General features: G+C 58.1%; 1 protein-coding gene across 2 annotated transcripts in view; it reads right to left on the bottom strand.

Moving 5' to 3' along the window:
* Positions 1-5,259: 5,259 nt before the first annotated feature.
* Positions 5,260-12,365, bottom strand: part of NPHP4 (nephrocystin 4) — a 129,951-nt gene continuing 122,845 nt past the window's right edge. Inside the window, exons 34-36 of one of the 2 annotated variants that reach the window (XR_013376187.1) lie at positions 10,047-10,153; positions 6,292-6,669; positions 5,260-5,485 (exon numbers count right to left, since the gene is read on the bottom strand). The gene's annotated coding sequence lies outside the window, so the exon portion shown is untranslated. The remainder of the gene's footprint in view (positions 5,486-6,291; positions 6,670-10,046; positions 10,154-12,365) is intronic. The other variant, XR_013376188.1, reaches the window with a different exon arrangement.

The following is a 12,365-nucleotide window of genomic DNA, read 5'->3' as shown; positions in this document are numbered from 1 at the left end:
AAGCCAGGCCGTCTCCAAGCACCGCAGGCCCAGCAGAGAGCAAGGCAGACAGACCCCGGCCTGCGGTCGGTGACAGTACAAAGAATAAGAGCCATTACCTGGGCTGAGGGACCCATGTTAGGGATTTCCCCACTCCTTTACACCAGGATCCGAGGCTGTCGGTCTCTTTTTCCATGGGTCCCACAAGAGGGAGTAAGGCTCGGAGGTGTCAAGGGCACTCCTGGCATCCCAGAGCTGGCAAAGCTACACGTGGGCAGAGGGGAAGCTTCCGCAGGGTTACTTTGCTACCTGGGCTCCAGTCCCTGGAGATGTGCGGATTGGGAGCTGCTGCTCAGAGAGAAGGAAGATTTTAACGCCTTCCCCCACAGTGACCTTCAGATTGTCCCAGAGAGGATCAGGGGTGCATGCACCTGTCAAGACTAAGCTAACCTCATACAAGCCCTTCCAGGGAATAATCCTGGATGAATCAATATTGAGATGGCTTGTGGCTAAGCCACACCCACAATGACAAAATTCTAGGTTTTCCTAGAAGCAATGGTAACAGGGCCTGGCACGTGGAAACATCCAACATGATCACATTACAGATGGGCCTCCATCCCCAAAGAGGACTGCCTCAGGTTACCCTGGGGCTCCGAGGATGTGAACAGAAATCCCACAGGCCCACACAGACACAAATGCCACAACACAGCACGACAAGAGTTCATGGCTCAGGTGATGCTAGGGATCCTGGGCCACTGGACAGCAGAAGGACATTTTAACTGGTTGTGGCATCACTTGAAATTTCCTGCATGAGACAGGCATCTTTTGTGATTCATGATGAACCCCCTCTTCACCCTACAGGTGTTTATGCTAAAGAGGTGACTCTTGATGGACCTCTAGTAGCTCCTGGCTGGAGGCTGGTTGTCAGGGGAACCAAGCCAGGGATTGGAAGGTTGGAACTTTCAACCTCACCCCCTGACCTTGGGAAGGGGGTAGGAATGGAGTTCAATCACCAGTGATCAGTGATCTAATCAACCATGCCTCCATAATGGAATCTCCATAAAAACCTTAAATGATGAGGTTTTGAGATCTTCCAAGCTGGGGAACACATGCTAGGAGGGTGGTGTCTACGTCCCCACCCCACCTTGCCGTATGCATCTCTTCCGAGCTGTGTCCTTTATGACAAACGAGTCAACTCTATGGAAAGTGCTTTCCTCATTTGGGGAGCTCTTGAAGTAAATTATCAAACCTGAGGAGGGGGTTGTGGGAACCCCCAATTTATAGTCAATCAGAAGTACAGGTGGTTCGGGCCACATGACTAGCATCTGAAAGAGAGGGCAGTCTCTGGGACTGTGGGACTGGCCTCCTAGACTGTGGGGTCTGATCCCAGGAAGTCAGTGTTGGAAGTGAACTGAACCCTTGGACACCCAGTCCGTGTCGGAGAACAAGATGGGTCAGCCCAAGCACTTCAGAATGTTGATATGGCCCATCCTGGGCCCCCTGCCCTGCTGACACCTCCCTCCAGGTGGCACCCTTGTCACTGAGAACTCAAAAGGGCAGTACTGGACATTGTGTCAGCACGTTTGCCAGAGTCACTGGGATTGTCCCAGTGGGGGCAACGAGGAGGAGGCACCTGAGCTTTGAGGGCTTTTCTGGTGGGCCTCCCCCACTACCCCATCACCCACCCCCTGTCCAGGCTTTGGCTCACCACCCCAAGAGAGGAAACACCAGGCCTCACAAGGACCAATGCCTAGCCCATAGGAAGTGGGGCATCACCCAGTGTGTCCCGCTTGTTCCAACTCTAGCATAGGCCTCCTCCCCGCTCCTGAACCACCTCACCCCCTGCCCCCTCCTGACCTACCCCCACCCCCACAAACATGCCTAGCAAGTGAAAACAGTACCCCAGCCTTGTCCCTCTGCCTCCCGGCTCCCACCTGGCCTGTGATGAATCGTGTATGATGTCTGATTGAGCCAATTAGATTGCTTTCTTCCCCAAATCACAGACTCAACCCATAACTGAGCCAGAACCCTCAGAAACCAACCGCTGGTGGAGAGAAAGAAGGGGTGTCCCCACACCATACCCCAAGTCCACAATCAATGATGAGGGGATGGCCTCAGTCACCCTGAGGTACAAAGGACAGGAAGAAGGTCTTAACGCCTCCTGGACAATGATTATTTTGTTAACCTGACAGATTCTCTCTTTCACCAAACTCTGCAGGCTCCCCTGAGTCCTTTTCAACCAGGCCTTGGACCGGACCTTCTGTCCAAATTTGCCCACTGTCCAAATTTAGCCAGAATGCCCCACACCTAACGGGTCCCTCAGCGCCCACCATTCCCAGGGCCTGTGTGACCGCCTGGCCCAGCCTCAGCCAAAAAGCCGGTCAGGTGGATTCACTTCTGCTGTTTGCTGCGGTGATTTCCCGTCCTCCGCCTCCCCCCACCCTGCTCCATGGCCACAAATCCCCACTTGGCTGTTTTGTGCTTGGATTTGAGCCCAACCTCCCCGCCACCACCAAGCCCCACGCAGTGGTCCCCACACCTGTCATGGTGTCCACCCTTTACCCTTCCACCCCCGCCACCACCCCGGAATAAAGTCTGCCTCACTTTGCTCTTTAGCAAGTGTCACTAACTTTTTTTTTAACCAAACCTTTGGGAAGGAAGAATGCCTGAAGGCACGCCAAGCCAAAGCTTGGCTTGCAGAGCCCCAAGTTTAGAAGCAACTGCCTGCTTCTTCCTGCCAACACTTAGCAGTTCACTTTCTTCCGTGCAGCCCAGCCCTGAGTCCCACTCGGCGTGGGCATCGCCAAGCTGCGTCTCGGGCTGTGAGCTCACGATGATGAGGCCGGGGGTGAGGAGGAGGGACGTGGAGGCAGGGCACCCATGGTAGTCACTGGGATGGATGTAAGCTCCGTGGGGATAGGACCTTCCATCTGCGGTGTCCCCTACGTCCAGGCCCTAGAGTGGCACCTGACACGGGAGACTCGGTGACTGAAGGGAGCAGCCGTGTCACCCTGGGAGCAGGGCTTCCCGTAGGTGGCGCTCCAGGAAAGGTCAGCTCTCCGAGGACAGGACGCGTGCACACCGGCTCGATGCAGCAGCGGGGACACCTGGCCTCTGCTGCGGGGAAGGGCCTCCAGGGCCAGTGGTCACAGTTCCCCACCGGGGCAGGGAGCGCCTCTGCTCTTCTCTTCTCAGAAAGCCTGTGGCCGCCCGGGCTGGGCTGTGGAGGTCAGCTGGCCACCGAGATGGGGGCACCCCTGGAAGTATGGACCACAGCTTTCCAGGAGACAGAGGAGCCTTTGCAAAAAGAACAGAGACTGAATTGTCCAGGGGAGGAGGCGGGATCCACCACGCGGAAAGGCAGCCTGCCTCTGCCCTGGGACCCCCAACACAGTGTCCCGGGCTCTCAGCTCCATCTCCAACCCCAGGGGCTGCTGGGCTCTGGGCAGCAGCTGAGTTGAGTCCAAGCCCCGTCCTCTCGGCAGCCCGAACCCACTTGCTCAGACTCCCTGACTGGCCACAGGCAGTTGCCAGAGCCTCGGGGAGCTCTCAGCAGGGGCAGGATGTTACCGACTGGCGCAGCCTGGTTCCTCCTGGCAGACCTGTCCCCTTCTGTGGGGACCCACTGTCCTGTCTGCTCACGGGGGGCTGGATCAGTCCCTGGCCGTGAGTTGGGGGCCAGGGGAATGGGCAGCAGAGCCCAGGGGAGGGAGCCAAGCAGCATTCACCACCCTGGCCCTTGGGTCCCCAAGTCTCACACAGGGTAGGGCCCCACCACCGCGGCCCATGCACAATCCAGTTCTCACACGCACGCCTCCCACCAGCTCCGGCCTCCACTTACTGGAGCTTTCTTCGCCATGCCCTCTGCTTCCTGGCTTTCAACGCCTCCCAAACATTTTTAAGGAAAGCCTCAGCTTCCTCCTGGGACCGGTATCCCTTCCTCTGGTCAGTACAAACCTTCCAAGGCTCCAGTGAGGTCTCCTTCTGTTGAGCCACTTTCTGGAAAGATCTGCCCTTCACCTTCCCTCCACTTGCTTAGGAGAGGATCCCTAAGCACCTGGCTCTCCCTCCTCCCTTTCCTCCTCCCAGGCAGCTGAGCATAGCGACCTGAGATGCAGTATTGATCAGGCCTCTAGTGGCTGTGAGTTCAGCCGGGCTGTTGGTCAGCGTGAGCAGGCTTCAAGCCCCCCCTACCCTCACCGCCACCCCCACTCCAGCTAAGAGCTTGGCCCAGGGAAGCCAGATTCCTCATTGACCATGTTTGACGTCTCATTTTCCCCTGGGGGCTGCAGCCAGCCTGGGGCCCAGAAAGCCAGGTCTGGCCCCACACCTTCCAGCACCAGGGCAGAAAACAGGCTGAGGTCACACACAACATTGATTGGCTTCCTGAACCAGAGAGGACAGCTCTGTTCTCCGCAGCCTGCAGAAGCCCTGGAGAGCCCTGCAGCACCCTCCTCCCTCCTCAACCCCTCCATTGGCCCTCAGGCTCCCTGGGGCTCCCTCTGCACCATGGCCAGCAGGGAAGGGGCAAGGGCCATGGTAGCCCAGACGTGGCTCTGCTCCAGCCTCACCCACCTGCCAGGCTGGGAGCAGGAATGCCTTAGATCCCTGGCCCTCCTTTGCCTCCACCTCCATTGCTCTTCCTCCCTTCCAGCACCTTCCAGGAACTGGAGGAGCCTTAGGGCAGAGGATTTGCCTACCCTAGGTGGAGCACCAAGGCCCATCGGTGGTGAGGTATCCGCCCCCGGTCCTCCAAGAAATGGAGGTGCTGTAACGTGAACACTGTGCCCCCCGCAAATTAGAGTGTTGAAACCAAACCCCCAAAGTGAGGGTGTCAGGAGGCAGGGCCTCTGGGAGGTGACAAGGTCACAAGGAAGGGCTCCATGGCAGGACTACCACCCTTATGAAGGGACCCCAGAGAGCTCCCCCCCCCCTCCAGACACCCAATCAGTCCAGGCCTTGACCTCGGATTTCCAGCCTCCAGAGCATGAGAGATGCAGGTCTGCTGTCAGCAAGGCCCCCACCTGCAGCATTGTGACAGCTGCCGACGAGGACAGTTCTCCATTCCCATTAGCGTATCCCATTTACAGGACAGCCCTTTCTCGAGTGTATCCTTCCTTGTTCTGAGCATTTACATGTTCTTCCTTTGATGAAATGGGGGCGACTGGAGTCGTTCAGGTTTAGAAGGAATCCTTTCAACGCCCTTACTTAGCAAATAGCAAGTCGGAAATTCTAAACTGCTTCTCTGATACTTTTTTAAATTATTTTTATTGACCCATGAAATCCAAAAGTTAGCAGTTTAGAGGGTGAAGCTTCTCACCCAGAGAATGACACACACACACCCAAGGAGCCCCTCAGGGCCGACCGGTGGTGCTTGCCTCACTACCTTGCTTCATCGTTGGCTTCCAAGAGCAGGACAGTGCCGCTAGTGCCATCCTAACTGGTCACACGAGGAGGTACCTGGGAAGCCGAGAGGAAGCTACGCTTTACAACTTCCCTGCTCATGCTGGAGCAATAAAAAAAAAAAATTAGAAAAATTCTCTTCAGAAGCAGGCCAGAGTCAAACCCACCCCATTCTGTTTTATTAAGTCTGAACCACTGATGTACCTCTGCAGGGATACGGACATGGGTGGCTGGGCTGGACACAGCCAGGGGGACGTTTACCAGAGGCTCTGAGCACCAGGCCCTGGCACTGGGGATGCAGAGCCCACCAATGGAACTCCAGGGTGGATGAGCCCAGAGACCCCCATCCCACCCACCCAGGGAGGCAGGGGTGACTGTCCTGCCCATGCTTCATTTCATACTCGCAGGAAGCTAATTTTCCTCCTGCTGGGGAGGAGATAGTAGGACAATGACAAGACAGGCAAGCCATAGCTGGGAGTGATGTGAGCATTGAGTCATCACCATCACCGGGGACAATGTCCTGAGCCAGCCTGAGCAGAGCAAAGGTCACACTAACTCCTTCTAGGCTGGTGCCCATGGGAAGCTTCAGCTTCCCCCAGTCAAGCTGCCTGGTCCCTGCACTCTGCAGGTGGCACATGTCCACAGGTCCAACCTGGGCGTGAGGCGGTAGGGATGCGCCAGGCCTCTGGGGCTGCTGCCCTGCAGTCTGTCCACTGAATTGCATTCTGGGGGCTATGACCACAGGGATCTCAGCCAGGACCCCTCTTGGCCAAGGTCAACGCCGGTGCTGCCAGGCTCAGGCCCAGCGTCCTCGCCTTCCTACCAGAACATCTCCATGGGCCAGGTAAGGTCTCCACCCCCCACCCTTGCTCCATTTCTCTTAACAGAATTCACAGACGTGAAACTCACCCTTTTAAAGGGTTTGGTGGGTTTTGGTACATTCACAGTGTTGCACAACATCACTTGTACCCAGTTCCAGAACATTGGATCCCCTAAAAGGAGGCATTGGCAGCAATCCCACCTCCCTCACATTCTAGGCAACCACACAAATCCTCTTTCTCTCTCTGGGGATTTGCCTCCTCTGGATATTGAAGTAAGAGGGATCAGATGATATACGGCCCTTTGGGTCTGGCTGCTTTTCACCCAGCGCTGTGTCACAGGGTGCGTGAGCTCTTCATCCCTCTTCGTGGCTAATCAGCATCCTGCTGTATGGATGAGCCATCCCAATTATCTGTTGATGGATCCAGGTGCTCCGGGACGTGGGCCTCATTAGGCTGCACCTGGGCACTGTAGAAAGTTCACTGCTCAGCTGGAGCCAGTGCGGTGAGGACAGACTAACAGGCTTGCCCGGGGTCCTGACAGGTGTGTGTGAGCCTCCTGCACAGGACGTGGGGTGGGGGACTGTGGTCCCTGGGCCTCCCCGCAGCTCCAGGTGGGACTGTGCTGGGCCTGGCAGGAAGGGGTCCGGGCTGAGATGCCCACCACCAGAGGGGCCTCAGGCCCAGACTGTGGCCTCACTACCCCTAGCTTGGGTGACATCAACAGCCCCAAGCTCAGTGCCCAGCACCCTGAGGCAGGGTTGGGCCGGGCCCTGCTCCCCAGGCGTCCAGGCCCAGGCAGGGCAGGACCCAATGGGGCTAAGCTGGCTCCCACCAACCCACTCGCTCCCTTCCTGGAGGTTGAGAGCCCACTGGGTCTCAGGAGGGGCCCCTGCCTGGGAGCCCGGGGACTCCGAGGCCCGGATTCTGCAGTGAGTCCTCGGCCCTGGGACTCCAGGTGGAGGTGGGTTGCGGGAGGGCACAGGCCTCAAGGGAGTGTCGCCTTGCTTCTTCCTGCGCACACGATTCATGGCTGGCAACGGCTGCAAACCCAGCCTCCTTCCCACTGCTCATTAACTGGCACATATATTTATGAAGAAAAGGCCTCTCTAATTAAAGCTGTCACATTATCACTTTATGTATCTGGCCCAGGCTGAATCAGCGAGGGCCTTAATGAGGCCACTAAGGTGGCCTGAAGTTGTGCAGGAAGCCGACTGTAGGGAACGCCGCCCCCAGTCCCCCAGGAGTAGCGGAGCCCCCAGAGCCAGTCCCTCCTCTGCTCCAGACCTGCGGTGCCCCTGTAGGTGGCAGAGTGGGGATCCTCACGCCTGCCCCCTGCCCCGCAGACCCCAGGCCTCTCCGACCTGGGACACAGCCAGCTTCCCGGGGCCTTCCTGCGGTGCATGGAGGGTCAGGCCCCACCGTGATCTCCCCACCGGATCCCGAGAGCCCCACATGGCAACTTGGCGTCTCACCCATCCCCCATCCCTGGGATTGAATTCACTCACCCGGCCCTCCACCTGGAACACTCTTTCCCACGCACACACCAATCTCAGCCTCAGTCTCACCAATTTTCAGTCTCAGTGCAGGCTTTTCTCCTCTGGGAAGACCCCTGCCAGGCAAGCAGCCCCTGTGTGGGTTCCCATAGCCACATGCTCCCCTGCAGCACCACAGGCACACGTCCAGGGCACATCTGTCTCACCCACCGCTCACAAGCAGCACTGAGCAGGGGCATGCCTTACTCTGTCCCCTTAGTCCCAAGCACAGAGCATCCCTTCTAGGGGCACCACAAGTTTCCCTGTAGGGCCCTGACCAAAACCAGCACTGCGAGCCACACTGTCCAACCAAAGTCTCCACGGCAAGAGTCCTGCTCCACCAGCAGCCCCACACAGCTCATCTTCCAGGACTCGACTCACTAGTCAGCTGACCCCAGGGTTCAAGGATCTTCTGAGAACCCAATCTTGAGTCTCCTGCTGGCACTTGAGGGGGTCACCACACAAGACCCCAGGGGCACACTGAATTACTGCCCAAACTCCCACCTCCATCCTCACAGCGGGACCCCACCATCATGTCCTCTGCCATGGGGCTTGCCCTGGTCCACAGAGTGTGAGCAGGTGTGGTGTGAGCCCAGTGATCACATGCCTGGTGCTCTGACTTGCCCTCTGTGCTTCTGCCACCGTGGAGAACAGGCCCTGGGAGGCCACTGGTCCCAGCACGAGATTCCTACAGGGCCAGGCTGACCCTGTCCTGCAGCCTAAAGCAGAGCCACCACAGCCACTGCAACCAGAAATTCAGGAGCAAAAAAGCAGCATTGCTGTCGTCAGCTACTGAGCTCGGGAGATGTTTGTTTTGCAGCATTAGTATAGCTTGAAGCTGCCTCTCACACCCTTACACCCACCACGCTCTGAAGCAAGTGGGATAAAGGGAGCATGGGGCTGACAGAGACAGCAGGTTTCTGCCCAGGAAGGGAGTCCACAGACAGTAGCTTAGGTGTGAGGCAACACCGGCTTCCTGACACCCCCCACCGTGACTGGGGTAGAACTGCCCACCTGTCACAGGTAGGGGCATGCACACCAGCATGCAGGCTCGCCGCACACCAGCAAGCCCCGAGGAGAGAGGGCAGTGGGGACAGGCTGAGCTGCACAGGCCCAGGGCTCCTCCCAAACTCTCCCCTCAGAGGTTCAGAGCCCCTCCCTGGGGAAGCTCCACCCCCACCCAGAGGAGTGACTCGACCCGCTACATACTTTGCAGGGCCCCTTGCTGAAAAGTTGTTCCTAATTTCCAACAACAGAGCATTAAACCAAGTACGCACGAGGTCCCATGTTGCTGCGTGGCCACATGAGATGGGGCAGGAGTGTCCCTACCACAAGCAAGCATCCAGCCTGGGCCTGACAATGACTGGTGGACTTTCCTCCTGCACGGAGGGGTGGCTCAGAGCCACAGGCTCCCTGAGGTAGCCTCTCACTGACCGGGGTCTGAGGTCCCCCAGGGCCAGGTACACATCCTCAAAGGATAGGGTCCTTTAAACCTCCCACCCTGGCCGGCTAATGTCTCCTATAGGTGCTAGGCACCTGACTCAGCCCCTCCCTCCACCTGGGGTGCAGGCAGCAGAGCCCCTCCAGGCATCTCCCCCCAGCTCCTGCCTCTGCACAGTGGGGGAAGCTAATATGAGCCCCAGAAGTCCCCAGGCCCCTAGCTAAAGCCAGCCTCCCTGTTCAGACCCTCTATATCGCAGCCCCAGGCATCGCCCACTTCTGCAGCTGTTGTGCATGGGGTATCTGAAAGGCATCTGTGACGCAGCACCTGGAAATTGCCTTTAGTCTCCACGTGACCCTGTCAGTGTGCCTCCAGTACCTGCATCAGTTTTCGTTTCCCACGGGATCCTCACAGGCCCTGCAGACTCACACAGCGACAGGGAGCCACCCTTGGACATTTCTGGCTCATGGCGCCAAGCAAAGACCAAGACTCATTCATAATCCTTAGGAAACATTATTATTCTAGGAAAATTATTCAGTTAACCTGCTTTAATAACCCTGTGTAGGACCATTGATATACTACTGTGGTCTTTACAGAATTCATTTCAGAAATACTGGCTGTCGTTCCCATCCATGAAGCAACAGAGGCACCCAGCCTGGGCCCTGACGTGGATGCCTGCTTGTCAGCTTAATGCACCATAAAACCCAGCGACACTGATCCCCTTGGGGCATAAATCTCCCCAAGCCCAGAGAGGGTTTGGGTGCAGATGGGAAGAGCAGTGAGTGGCTCCAACCAGCACTCCAGGCAGACCAGGGCTGCCCTCTGCCTAAGCCCCAGGAACCCAGGGCTCCCGTCCATCAGTGCACTGACCTCAGGGACTGCAAGCGAGCAGCAGTGACCCGGCTGTGTTCCCGGGATGTGGAGATAGGTCGGAGTGCCTGGACAGACGGATGCTGCCTGGGGATCCCGAGATGCAGCTGTGGATTGAGTGAGTGAATGAATGAATGAAAGAGTGAATGAACCAACCAACCTACATGGCCTCCCAGTAGAGTCATGCCTGGTCACTTCCTGGCCTGCAGGGCCACGTGCCCAGGGACATTTGCAGGCACCGAGGGCATCCCATCCTCACAGCTTACCATCCACTCCCCTGGAGCGCCCCCTCCCCGCCTGTGACACGTGCAGCAGCGCCCTCCCAGTCTGAGCACTGCCCCTCCCTGTCCACTGTGGGGGTGGATCCAGAGGGGTCAGGGAGAGACTGGGGAGGGGGCGCGGCTGCTTCCCGGGACCAGGCCTCTCTCTCCCATTTGTCCCAGGCCTCCCTCGGGACCAAGACTTCAGATCTCTTCCAGGCCATGCTGCTTCGGGAAATAAAACGATTTCTAGCAGTGCCTGTTTCCAAATCCTCATCGATTTTGTCTCTGTTTTCCCAGCTTCCTTTCACAATGGGTTATTGCAGGTGACGGACAGAACTCACCCTGCATGAACCTGCCTCCTCAAAGCCCAGCAGCAGTGCCCTGGCCTGCGGGGAGGTGCCGGGCCCCCCTTGCTCCCCGCCGGGGCGAAGGCACTGTATGAGGAGCCCCCTGAGATGGGCCATAGGGTTCACCTAGCTCGGGTCCAAACACCTTCTCTCTATGAGACCTGACACAGGCTGCCCAACCTCGGGGGGGCCCCAGGGTCCTGGAGGACCAAACCCGGAGCAGCGCCCCCTCCCCAGGGCTGGGGGTGCCTGGGAAGTGCAGCTAGTATTCTGGAAGGCCTAGCCAACCCCTCCCTCCCATCCCCCCTCCCCCCACAACCTGTGACAGGGACTGGTGTCCTCTCCTCCTACATGGCCCCTGCCACATGCTGACCCCGCCCACCCAGCCGGTCCCCATCTCATGCTGGGCACAGCACTGTGCACACATCACAGGAGCTCCTTCATCCCCAAAGCGCCTGTGCAGACTGTGTCCAAAGCAACAGTCAAGCTGTCCCTCCTCCACCCTGCTCCAGGCTGCTCCTCTGACTCGGAACCTGCCTATATGCACCGGCCTTAGGGGCAGCCAGGAGCAGGGCCACTGTGGCACTGGTGGGCAGGCACGAACATCTTTCCTGAGGCTGGATTCACAGGCCTGGGCTAACTCTAAAGAGACAGGGACTCTGAATTCCCAGTGGCCCCGGGGCCACAAGTCACAGCCATGTCAGCTTAGAGCTATGGGAACGGAACAAGGGGGCTTCGAGCTAGAACCAGTGAGTGTCAAGAAGGCTGCAGAGGCCCAGTAAATGACCAAGTATGGCAGCCAGCGCATGATGGAGACTGGTCCCAGCAGGGCCTCCCCAGGACACAGGATGCAGGACAGAACACAGAGAGACTGGCCGGTCAGTTTCCTCCTGGACCCTGGGGTCTGGCTCCATAGAAAGGTCAGCCTGGGGGTGGGAGCAGAAGGTAGGCCCTGGTCACAGCCCCAAGGCTGAGTGGATGGAGCCTCAGAACCTCAGTTCGCCATATCTGGTCCATACAGCAAGTTCCTACAACATTCTCAGCCAGCTCCCTGCCATACCCAGTACTGCAGCAGCCTGACTCCCAGGCCAGGAAAGGGGCTCTAACCACAGTGGTGGTGGGGAGAGTGGGGTCTGTGGCTGGGAGGGGCCAGGACAGAGATAGGCCAGGCCAGAGAGGCAGAGACAACAAATGTTGAGGCGAGAGAGCCCCAGAACCAGAGGTCTTCACGGAGAGAGAGAAGAATTAGGGCGGGGGCCTGTGTGGGAGGAGAGAGCAGAATACCAATGGGGGAGGGGGGAACAGGGACCAGTGAGGGTGCCCCCACATCCAGGTCCTTCGGTGCACAGCCAAGCAGCCAAGCATGCCTGTCACTAGGAGTAGGGGACAAAGCAGCTGGAGGGAGAGAGGCTCCTGCCCACCCTGAGGCCAGCCTGACGCTACTTGTATCAAGACCCCCAGTGAGGGTCAGACACCAGGAAGGAAGCCCAGAGACAGGAACAGGTAGGGGCCGGGCCTACTGAGTGGGGGGTCCCCAACCTACCAGCAGGACCCGAAGCGGGGTCATGGGTGGCAGTCTGAAAGGTCCAGAGCGCCAAACGGAGCTGGAAGGTGCTGTGCTCATCACCAGGTGACATCAAGGAGGCCCTCCTTCCCCTCCCACGTCTTCCAGCCACCAGCACCATGCATTCCACTGTAACCCAGCACTA

Source organism: Canis aureus, chromosome 3, assembly GCF_053574225.1.
Source record: "Canis aureus isolate CA01 chromosome 3, VMU_Caureus_v.1.0, whole genome shotgun sequence".
NCBI classification, from domain to species: domain Eukaryota; kingdom Metazoa; phylum Chordata; class Mammalia; order Carnivora; family Canidae; genus Canis; species Canis aureus.
This window is presented reverse-complemented; position numbering and strand designations above follow the sequence as displayed.